This window comes from Pelodiscus sinensis, chromosome 2 (assembly GCF_052426305.1).
Source record: "Pelodiscus sinensis isolate ZL-2025 chromosome 2, ASM5242630v1, whole genome shotgun sequence".
Lineage (NCBI taxonomy): Eukaryota > Metazoa > Chordata > Testudines > Trionychidae > Pelodiscus > Pelodiscus sinensis.
In genome coordinates, this window is record NC_143053.1 from 129,377,369 (window position 1) to 129,389,984 (window position 12,616).

Genomic DNA, 12,616 nt, shown 5'->3' on the forward strand with positions numbered 1-12,616 from the left:
AAAAGCATTTTCGGAAAAGCGCGTCTAGATTGGCAGGATGCTTTTCCGCAAAAGCACTTTTTGCAGAAAAGCATCCATGGCCAATCTAGATGCAGTTTTCCGCAAAAAAGCCCCGATCGCCATTTTCGCAATCAGGGCTTTTTTGCAGAAAACAGTACTGTGCTGTTTACACTGGCCCTCTTGCGCAAATGATTTGCGCAAGAGGGCTTTTGCCCCAACGGGAGAAGCACAGTATTTCCGTAAGAACACTGACGATCTTACATGAGATCATCAGTGTTCTTGCGGAAATTCAAATGTCCAGTGTAGAGAGCTGGCAAGTTTTTCCACAAAATCATGTGATTTTGCGGAAAAACTTGCCAGTCTAGACACAGCCGTTACGTATACACAACCAGGTTAGAACATAAGAACGTATGAATGGCTATGCTGGGTCAGACCAAAGGTTCATCTAGCCTAGTATGCTGTCTGCTGACAGTGGCCAATACCAGATGCCCCAAAGGGGTGGAATCACAATAGGTAATCCTCACGTGATGCCTCCCCAGTCTCCCACTTCCAAAGAAATTTCAAAATACGTTATTTCAAAATAATAACTCCCAAAATAACTATTTTGAAATAAGCTTATTCCTCTTCATAAGCAGGAGCTATTATTTCAAAATAACAGGCTTGGCAGTGTGGGGGAGATATTTCGAAATAACTACGCAGTATAGATATGCCCACTGAGACTTCATGGTAAGCCAGGTACAGTGATCGAAGTGTTCACATTTTTACTGGCTTTAGTGAAATCGAATTATAGGACATGCCACCTGTTTAGGGTATCTGTCCTGTTTTCTGACAGCCTAACCTAAGATTGGCACTCACAGTTGTTAGCCACTCCAGGCAGTGTGATACTAAGATCTAATTTAACAAGCTACTGTCTTTATTCAGTGCAGTTACCTCACCAATCTTTCTTTTCCAGCAATGGCTGAATTGCTTTTAGTTAGAATCCCCACAGAGTTGAAGGTGCTGGTATTCTTTCTCTCCTAATGTGAAGGATAACTTAAGGGTTTTCCTACCCTCTCTTTATCTTCCAAGAAACCTTTGAAACATATTTGTCTGAAATGTATAGCCAGATTAAATTTCCTTTTCACGGCTGGGAGTCAGTGTCATGCTGTCTGGTGTAGACTCCGTGCTTTTTTCTCCCCCACTGGGGATTTTAACAATGCAAATTATCTCTTTATGCAGCCTCCAGCATAAACGAATAGCCTCTTGAATTTGGCCACACCTGACTGAAGTGTTGGACTCTTTCCTTTCTCTTAAGAAAAGCTGTTTATCAACACCCACCCCACTATCCTTGCTTTGCCATGGTTTAATTATAATTTAAATACATCCACATAATTCTTTTTAGGCTGACCATACATATATCATGCAAGAATATTAATTAAAAACAAGTTGTTAGTTTACCAATAATAGATTATTACTTGAGACCTTGTTAAATACAGATTATAACAATAGTGAGTTGGGGTACACTGTACTGGCTAGGTCAGCTGAAAATCATTACTAACTCCCAAGGATTCTCTTCCCTTCTGGAACTGGGGTGTTTTTAGGGTCACAGGTCCCTCGTGGCATAACGTATATTTTTAGTTATGTATACATAACACACAATGGCTACGTCTAGACTGGCATGAATTTCCGAAAATGGAAAAGTTTTCCGTTAAAAGCATTTTCGGAAAAGCACGTCTAGATTGGCAGGATGCTTTTCCGCAAAAGCACTTTTTGCGGAAAAGCGTCCGTGGCCAATCTAGACACGGTTTTCCGCAAAAAAAGCTCTGATCGCCATTTTCGCGATCAGGGCTTTTTTGCGGAAAACACTGCTATGCTGTCTACACTGGTCCTTTTGGGCAAAAGTCTTTTGGAAAAAGACTTTTGCCCAAATGGGAGCAGCATAGTATTTCCGGAAAAGCACTGACGATCTTACATGAGATCGTTAGTGCTTTTCCGGAAATTCAAGCAGCCAGTGTAGACAGCTGGCAAGTTTTTCTGTATATAGACACACACACACTCACACAAAACAAAGAGCAAACACAAAATGCCCAATTCTAACTATATAGCTGTGCTATGCAGAATTTGATTTTTTTTAGAGCTCCACCAATCTGTGGGAAAAGTATCCTAAAAAATATATCAGCTTTAGTAAAAGTAACTACTCTGTCCACCTAACAAATACAACAAAAAAAATGTCTCAGAACCAATTAAGCTCACATACATTCAGTGCATGTATTTAAAGTTGTGAGGAAGCCATTGTCTATCTCTGTTTCCCATTTTATTCAAGAGCCACTTATATATACTTTTTGACAGGCTGAAGATTTTACTGTAGTCTCTGAGTGTCAACACAGATAAGTAGCTTGTTTATGCATTAAGTCCAGAATAGGTATTGGGACCTATTTCTCCTCGTGACTTTATATTAGCAACCTATTTGGATACATGCTTTCTCTGAAAGTTATTTTATCTAAATTGAGTCTGTGGTCTCCCCCAACCCATTATTTTCTTGGCAAGATCTGCCATAACCCTTTGATTGGCATGGGCTCTAGATGTCAAAGTCTCTGATAGAAGGTATGGCTCTTTTGGTCTTCAGCTATGGAAATACATTCATCATTCCTATCTTTTTAGAGCATTTTCAAAAATCTAAACAGTTTGTAAGCAGAAAAGGGAGATTGATTGCCAGAGCTTCATCCAACTACTGTACCACATCTTCTTGTCATATTTTTCTGATTGTGTGATTAAGATTCTGAACTGGGATTTAAGATATGTCTACACTGCAGAGTTTTTCTGGAAAAACTACACCTATATCCACACTGCAATTGTGTTCTTTCCACAGTACAGGGGTTTTTCCAACAGTGGTAAACTTCTTTCTATGAGGAAGAAGCCTTTTTCCGAAAGACCTCTTTTGGAAAAAGGTGTGCGTGGACGGGAAAGAGGGTTTTTTTTTTTTGTTTTTTTTTAAAGAAGACTCCAGGAAAAATCACAGGTGCCCTGGTGGCCACTCTGTCCATAGTAATCACAACTTAAATGCAAGATAGCGTCCAGTCAACGTGGATGCTATCTTTCAAAAAAGCAGATCGCTCTTTTAATGCACTTTTGCTGTGCGGATGCTTTCTTTTGGAAGAAATTTTTCCTGAAGATCTCTCCCAGAAAAGTTTCTTCCAAAAGAATCCTGCAGTCCAGACATAGCCTTAGTTTCAGTTCCCAGGTCTAACACAGACTTCCTTTAACACATTTGGCACATTACTAAATCTCCCTTTCCCAGTTTCCCATTTGCAGATAATATATTCCTGCTTCCTATGAGTTCAGTAAGAATACATTCTTTAATGTTTGTGTGGTGCACAGAGATATATGGTAACGAAGGCCATGTTAGAACCTACATGGACTGAAGGCAGAATCACAGCAGACCACATGAGTACACACAAATGTGCATACAGAAGCAAATTGCAGCAGCAAATAAAATCCATACAGCTATCTTCCTCAAAGCAGCATAGGCAAAACCTGCACTGCGCTCACCATCAAAGAGTCTCCCTGACTCAATGGACTCCTTCTTCTCTCATCACTGTATGAACCTGGCAGTAATCGTGCAGAATACAATTTATGCACAGGTGAAGCGAAGAAAGAGCTCCATCCTAAAAGTAACCTATTTATGTCATTTTTCTAATCCTTGGTGACTCTGGTTACCATTATAATAAGTCATATAATTAGCAGACATCTATAGTGTATTGAATTGAGCACCCAGGGCTGGCAGTTAAAGCATCTATTCTCTCTCTCTCTCTCTCTCCCTTTCTCTCTCCCCCGCAACTGACTTGATGTGTGACTTTGGGCAAATCACTTAACCTCTCTGTGCCTCGGTCACAATAGAGCTAAGATGATCACCCTTGGTGATGTGTTATGATAAGAGTTGTGCTGACAGCAATTATTCAAGAGGCAGTTTAGAGAAATATTGATATTTATATCCCTTATTCCAGCACAACTCAGGTTCAGACATTCTCAAAACCACCTATACCACTTGATGTACTGCATAAATTTGCCAGAAAACATCAGTGTAGCATTATTCATTTGTGTATGCCAGAGTGAGCAAGAGGTCATCTGAAAACTGAGTGTTTTTAATTCAGATTTTTGGCAAAGTAGATAAAACTATTTTGACATTTCTGAGGTACAGAGAATTACTGATTGAATAAAATTCTGAACTCTATTGCCCATATGAAAAACAATACAGTTTCCTTGTATATTATACAAAATGCATTGCATATATTCCATGTTTAAACACATTTGACAGTGAATAAATGCATTTTAATGGAAACCTTCTACTCCCCCCCCCCATACTGAGTTTCATCTGAGCAGGCTATCATTATGATTCTGATGTACTGCCCACTGAAGTCAAAGGCATGACTCCCATGGGTTTCAAGGGACAGATTCTAAACCCAGAATCATGATTATTGCCATGCACAGCTAATCTGGGATTTCCATCCAACTTCATTATAACTGGAGCTTCACTATATTACTATCAGTGAAGTCTACGAAATATTGATATTTACAATACCATGGTATTGGCCAATGTTTATATACAAAATATAATTTCCACTGTGTATTTGTGTAGCTTGAGATTTTCTGAGGTGCCTTTTATATCTCTTTTTGCACATGCAGTGTGGTCCTACAAGAAGTGGATACAATTGTACCTCTTAGTACCTGAGTCCACAACCTCAGAGAGTAAGGATGGTGTAGTTGTTATGGTGCTAGCCAAACATACTGGAGATGGGAATTGAGTTCCCTGCAGTTTGAACAGTTCACAAGCTACCTGTGTCTCAGTTCTCCATCTGTAAGATGGAGATAATAACATTTCCCTACCCAAGGATTAACCCATCACTGGCCCTAGGCAAAATCTCCTCATATCTGTTTCCACCCCCACTGCTCCTCAACCCCCGGTGTTCCACACCACCCCTCTCTGACCAGCTGCCCTGTGTAGTTACTCATCACAGCTCCCCATAGCCGGTCTTAAGGCTGTCATTGAGCAAGTCCTGTGGGCAAAACAGTGAGAATATGGGCTGCTAGAAGTGGGGTGAAGCTGTCCCCACAGCAACAGTGAGGAAGAACACTGGAGGCTGCCCTACTGCCCAACCAGTTTTGACCCCCTAACTTTCCCTCCTGACTGGCCAGGCTGCTGCTCCTTTCCATTGTCAATGGGCCAACTCCTGCACCAGTGTGTGGCTGAAACCAGCTGGAGCTCAGGTTCACTTACACGGGAACTGGGTCCTAAGCACATCCCTGTGTTTCCTGGCCCTAGTTTATATGGGTGTTTTATATATTAAAGATTGTGAAGTGCTCAGATATTAAAAAAACAAAAGTTTTAAGTATCAGATGTTAGTGGGACAGGTATGTGAACTGTATGCACAAAACAACCAGATTTGAAGATAGATATTGTGCATGCAAAAAGGAAGTAATCATTTCGAAACTTTTCTTTGTTATTGATGGATATTGGTAAATTTACCACAATATTTTTATATACTTCTCAAACATATTTTCAGTAAATGAATTTATAGGATACTTGGCCTACAAATGCTGTGCATTAGCACTAAATTTGGAAGTTAAAACACATCAAATATTGATTCTCCCCTCCTCTCCCCCCCCCAGCCCAGTGTGCTTAGGCACATTCAATAAACCACATTTAAAATTTAAATGCCACTTTTACCCTTATGTTGTGTTTTATTCTGGAAGAAATTAGCTTTGTACTGACAAAAGCAAAATACTTATTGTTAGGGTTGGTCAATATTATGTTATTTTCCCTTGGAAAGCTTTTTTTTTTTTTTTACTGAAAATTTTCCATGAATTTTCTTTAGATTTTTATTTTGTTTTTCAATGAAAATCAAAATAGTTTTGAAAACTAATTTCCTGAATTTTGGTTAGGTTGCATTTAACTTATCCTTGTTCTCTTCTTTTTTCCTATTGCAAAAAAGGAAGTAGGAAATATGAAGGACAAAGGAAGGCCAGGGAGAGAAAGTGCATACAAACTAAAAAAATAATTAGATTTTGGTTTTGATTTTGCCCTTCGATTTTTTAAACAATTTAGTACAAAAATTTGAGAAATATTTTTTCAAAATACCCTCCCTGAAAAATGTAAACATAAAAGTGTAATATAAACAGATGCAACTAGGTAAAATGAAACAATTGAGAAGATGTTGGAGTATCTTATGTGGAAGAGCTAGACAAATTAATGTTTAGGAGAAAGTTTCTTTAGGCAAGCTCCAAAATTCTAAAACAATGCTAACAAACATCACCAGCATCATATAATGACAGCATTAGAAAGTCTCACTATGCATTCCATGCAGCTGTGATTTACCTTTCCAAAAGTTCAGCAAAGTTACTTTGTCTGCAGAAACACCAATTCATTCTCAGTCTGTTGTACAAATTCCTCTGTAGGCATGCAATTACCAGCAAATCATTCCACAGAAATTTCTTGCTATAGGGAAGCAAATCCTTCAAGGAACTCACTTGACATTATATGAAGTTCAAACATGGGCCAGCTCTGTTGTCAAGACAGAGAAACCTTTGACCAATTAATAAAAAAATAGAACCAGGCTTAGGCTTGCCATCAGCAAAGACTGCCTAATTGTATAATTAGGTCAAGATAGTCATTAAACTCTTTTGCAGTCATCTGAGATTTTGTCTTCACAGATTTTTTGCTAATGTAAGCATATCAGATTAGAAAGAGAAATAATTCAATTAGGATAAACTCATAAGGTGGATACAGTTGTCAGGGTCTCAATGCCTCATGGGATGAAAACACTGTTGCAAACTGCTGTGGATGCATATCATCAACCTCCCATATCTGTAGTTCAGAATCAGTCATGTCCTGTGATATGTTTGTCTAAGAGCCTCTATTTTCATGTGCCATTGCTGTATGACTATGATATAGCCTTATCTACAATGCTAGCTGAAAAGCATTGGAATTCAAAGTGCTCACAAGAGACGGAACATTCTAGATTATCACCTGGAAGCAAGTAATTCCAAATTACAATACACTGCCCTTAAGTCGAGGTATTAATGTCTCCTCAGTCTTTCCTATGTTCATTCAGGTGAAGTACAGGGATCAATTTTAATAGCCCTTTAGGTCAATGGGAGGGACTGAACAGTTTAGACACACTCATTACAGATTCAACCTAACACTGAATATATTGACCTAAGCTTGTAGTGTAGAGCAACCCCATGTCACAGAAAGCCTCTTTTATCAAAACTGTGTCTCCATAGAAGTTTTTGCCACAATAGCTATATTGACTGTTTATATCTTTGTTGGTTTTTCTCCCCACTCCCCTGACTGACAAAGCTGAGAAAATTTTGTAGAGTAAATCCAGATTGTGGGTAGACTAAGCAAAACTGATTTCTAAGGGTGCGTCTACACAGCACCCTAAAACTGAAATAAGATACACAATTTGCACTATGCAAATTGTGTTTCTTATTTCATAACTATTTTGAAGTAACTTATTTTGAAATTTGGAGCATCTACACAGTGCCAAATTTCAAAATAATGCATCTCTTATCACTCGTGAAATGAGGTTTACTGGGATGGTGAAATAGCACACACATTATTTTGAAATAATGGGCAGCTTGTTTAGATGTGGGGTAACTATTTCAGGATACAGGAAGTATCCTGAAATAGCCATGCAGTGTAGACATACCCTAAAGGTGCATCTACACTGCACCATTATTTCAAGATAACTAGCGTTATTTCGAAATAACAATGTGAGAGTCTACACAGAAATAATTTCAAAATAATGCATGGGTTATTCCAAAGTCTGTAAACCTCATTCTATGAGGAATAATACCTATTATTTTGAAATAAGGCATGTGTAGATGCTTCACTGATGCTATGTTGAAATAACCCCTCAGCAGGGCCTTTCTAAGTTATTCCTCCCCTGTGTCTTCTGGGGCTCTAAATCAAATAGCACATCTACATCAAGGAAGCCTGCCTTGGACTAATTCTGAGGCTTCCATGCAGTGTAGATGTGCTACTTCAAAATAAACTATTTCGGAATAACTATTCTGGAATAATTTATTTTGAAATAGCCATGCGGTGTAGATGTACCCTAAGTGTCAAATTCATGATTCTAATAGATGAGTGTAAAGTCAGAGGAAGCGCACCAGTGATTAATTTGGCTTGTGGACTGCCCAAGGGACTATCTATTTGGATCCTGAAGTCTTCTGTTTTATTTGAAAGTACATGACCAGTAATCTAGAATTTGGGCTGATGAGACTAAATTCATTCTTGGGGTAACTCCATGAAAATCAATGGTGTTGCACCAGGGCTTAATCTGGCCATGGTTTTTAGTTTTAAATTGGTAAATATCTCGTTTGCATCACTCAAAATGGCAAGATCAATTTGTCTGAAAACTGGTCAAACAAATTTGCCTTGGGCTATGACCTAATATGCCAAAATACAACCCTGAGCAAATTTTTATGGTTGAATTATAAACCTCTAAAGAGCAGTTTTTGTTACAGAAGTGCTGACACAACTTGAACTTGAGTGGTGTTGAACTGTGTGCCTATAATTTTGTTAAACAGTGAACATGAGTTAGCTGGCTGCTAACAGCTAATATATCTTGAATGCTGAACAGAGAAAAGTTGAAGACAAAAATGCAGTGGTGAAGATCTGTAAGTAAGTAATTAATGCTAAGATCTAATAGCAAGGCATTGATCAGCAGTTGATGAAAGGTAAAAGAGAAATAATTGTATCAATTAGTAAATCAATCAATTGGAAATTACTGGATATGGAAGTGATACATGTGTGTGCGCACAAGAAAATAATACAAACCAGATTATGATGCAAAGATATATGCATGTCAAAATGTTCTGTGGAAACTGTGTATTATAAGACTGTCTCAGTTCTGTCAAGAAGTGATACATCACATTATTCTAACTTTGTAATACACGATTCCATTTTTCCAGAAGGCATTAGAGGCATTTATTATAGTTATGTCTGACCTGACTTAAAGCAGAACTTGAGCATTACTTTATTGTGCAGTATGCTTTTTCTGTACTTAACTAAACTTGTTCTGTTTTTTATGTTTTTTTGTTTTTTTGTTTTTTTTTGTGGGGAGGGCATGAAACTGGAGGAACAATTTACATGGGAAGTGAACTGAAATAGAAAAAATACAAGGACATAAAGCTATTTACAACCGGTCAGATCCTTACTTGGCCACAACTCCCATTAGGTTACATTCTGCCCAATTTTTGCCAGGGAAAGAGGGGTTGCAAGAATATTACTCACAGAAAAATTTAGCCCACTGGTTTGATTGGGACTTTTGCACAAATAAAGGCTTCAGAAATGGGTCAATTAGGATTTTTTTAAATTTCTCTCCCTCTCAAAATTAACTTGTTAAAAAGCAAACACAAGCTATTGTAAGCTGTCAGCTAATGATTCATACTTCCTTGTAGATGCTTAAGACATTTTTATCTTGTAGAAAGATGCTTCTATGGGTATGTCTCCACAGCTGAGTTCTGGAACTATGAGTGCTCTCCGTAGTGCCATACCCCTTGTATTGAAGTGGTGTCCATCATATCCAGGGTTTACACTTTGATTCAGTGGCTCTTAGGACTCTTGCTATACAAATTGTTCTAGCACCCCTGGCTGAGGGAAGCAAGACTAACAGCCCTATTAGACAAATTTGAGCAAGCAGGACGCAAGTTAGCGTAGTAAAAGTAGCCATGTGGACATACCTGCAAAGACTAGAGCTCGGGCTCTGATATCTAGTAAGGGGCTTGGGCTTCAGAGCAAATGTCTACACAGTAATTTTTCATGAACTAGCCCTAAAATCCCATTCAAATCACTGGGCCAAATTCTGCTCTGAATAATACTTGTACATTCCCCTTTTCCCTGGTAGAAATTAGTCTGATTCCCACTATCAAGAATTTGTCAACTTGGCTTGTGATGCTACCCCCAAAAGTCGTATCACCCAAATCTGTGAATCATATGAATTTTAAACAAGAATTGCCAATATACATACTTGAACAGCAGCAGTATCCGATCTCCTCCTGACACAAGAGGGCAAATAGAGTTGCTTTTTCTTTAGATAAGTTTGCATTTCACTCTTCTCCAAGCAGAATTAAAAAGAGATTCAATACGTTTAAATATTGTTCTCCAACAGACACTTTTGAACTGAGCTCTCTGTCTCATTTGATTTTGATCAACTCCAGGGGTGTTACAATTGGTGAATATATAAGGGCCATGACAAATGTAAGAAATCGTGTACGAAGTATGTCATGACAGTTGTCAATAGAAAAATAGCTGTATTTCAAAAGGTATTCAATACCTGTATTGTTCCTTTGGTTAACACGCACAGGGTAGTTAATTTGCATCTAATTTGCAGGAGGAATAACAGTAGTTCGAATTAGGAGCTTCAATTCGAACTACCTAGCCCGTGCCGTGTGTAGCCGCAGGCAGGTAGTTCGAACTACGGGCATTTAAAAATGGCGCCCGCCCGGGAACTTGCAAATGAAGCCCAGGATACTTAAATCCCGGGCTTCATTTGCAAGTTCGAATGCCTACATTAGCCACCCTAGTTCAAACCAGGGTGGCAGTGTAGACATACCCTAAGGGTGCATAAAATTAATCTTGATTACTTTTTAAAACTTTGCCAAACTGTGACATTAACTAGGAACTTATAGCTCTAAGAGAAAAGAACACAGACTTACAATCTCTCTATTTCTTTGGCTTTTGCATGTGCTTCAAAAATATCTTGGTGCTGTGTGTAAAATACTGGCACTACTGAAGTTAATGGCACAACTCCTATTCAGTGGGGCTAGGACTTTCCCTATGATCTTCAGTTCTCTCCTTTTGCTCAATCCTAGACAAGGTGAGACATTTTACAGCCAGCCTAATTTACACTTTTCTTCATTTCAAGGCAGATTTAGGGAAAAAATCACTTTAACACTTAGTTTAGCTATTTCTATGTATGCTGTTTTAATGAGAACACTTTTGCTCTGTTCCAACAATCTGTCATGTCAGAGTTTTGATCCCATTTAGGGCATGTCTACACGCTTTTGAAATAACTCACATTATATCAAAATAACAAGGCAAGCGTCCACACACCAAGCGTGTTGTTTCATTTTTTTTCAAAATAATGGGCTTGCTATAGCAAAATAATAACCCCTTATTCTATGAGGAATAACACCTATTTCAAAATTGCTATTTCGAAATATGGTGTGTGTGGTCACTCAGCTGGGCTTATTTCAAAATAATTGGCCTCCAGGGCACCTGCTCTGGAAACCTCTCTGCCCACACCCTCAAAACTCTGAAGCCCCTGGCTAGGGTGAAAGAGGGCACCATTCTGGACTGGTACAGAGATACTGATCTCACAGAAGTCTTCGGCAAGAAGTCTAACCTTTAGGATCTCCGCACCAGGTGCAGGAACACAGATGTCTATAGCCAGATGGCTGTCAGCCTGGCCCAGAAGAGACCAGGGTAGGGTTAAGGTCTACACCAAAGCTAGGGAACAAAATTCCCAATCTGGGGTGGCACCCCAGATGTGCCGCTATTACCAGCAGCTGGATACCATCGGTGGGGAGGTAAGGGGGAAGGTCTGAGGCTTGTCACCTTCCCCTCTCGCATTGTGGATTCCAACCTGGATATGCCCATCATCAGCCTTCAGGAGGGCAGGACTGTGGACCAGGATAAGGAGGATGACAAGGAGAAGCAGAGGGGAAGGAGGCCAGAAATGAATGACACCATGCCCTCCAGCCAGGAGGTAGTCATCTTCCTGGAGCCAGTACCCCCCTTCCAGGATGTCTCCCAGATCTTGGATGAGGCCAGGGAAAGAAGTTCGAGTGAGTTCCACAATTTCCCTAGCTATACGCAGGAAGAGGCAGAGGACTGTGAGGGGTTGTTCCTCACTCAGCCTTCTCAATTTGGGAATCACACAACAGCCTGTGCATGTGGGTGTACATGGCGCACCAGTCCGGAGCACCGAGCCCCATGCAGCTGTAACTCAGGAAACTGTTGCTTCTTCTCACAAGGTTCCCTCACAGGCCTGCCTTACTTCCAACTCAGTGCTGGGATACCTTCCCAACACAAGCCACCAATAAGGAGGCTGGGCTCATGGAAACACAAAGCAGTGCCACATATGGCACATGGTTATGTGTGCATTCATGGTATGCATCTGCTCCCAGTCAAGCGTGGCAAGGCAGAGGACACTGATTCCATGCACAGGATCCTACTGAAGGGAGGATGAGGAGGGGACCACAGCAATACCCTCCCCAGTAAGCAGCATCTGCTGCTCACACATACCTCTCCCAATATCCTTCCTCCCTCCTCCTATATTGCCATGCCCAGTATGTGTGTGGCAGAGAGGAAAGGTGAACTGCCCCGTTGCCCCCTTCCACCGTCAAGCTCCTGGCTTGGCCAGCACCTTCCCGTGCCTGCTTGTCTTCAGAATGTTGGGCTAGTGATACTCCCCTGGAATGTCCATGCTCCTGCAGGAAAGTTCCAGCTGTTTACACAACAGATGGCCTTACTCAAAGCACATCACCATTGTATGAACCAAGACCTTTGTTGTCAGCTTGCAGACTACGGCTAGGCTTCATGAACAGCGTCTCCTGGAATGACTGCTCT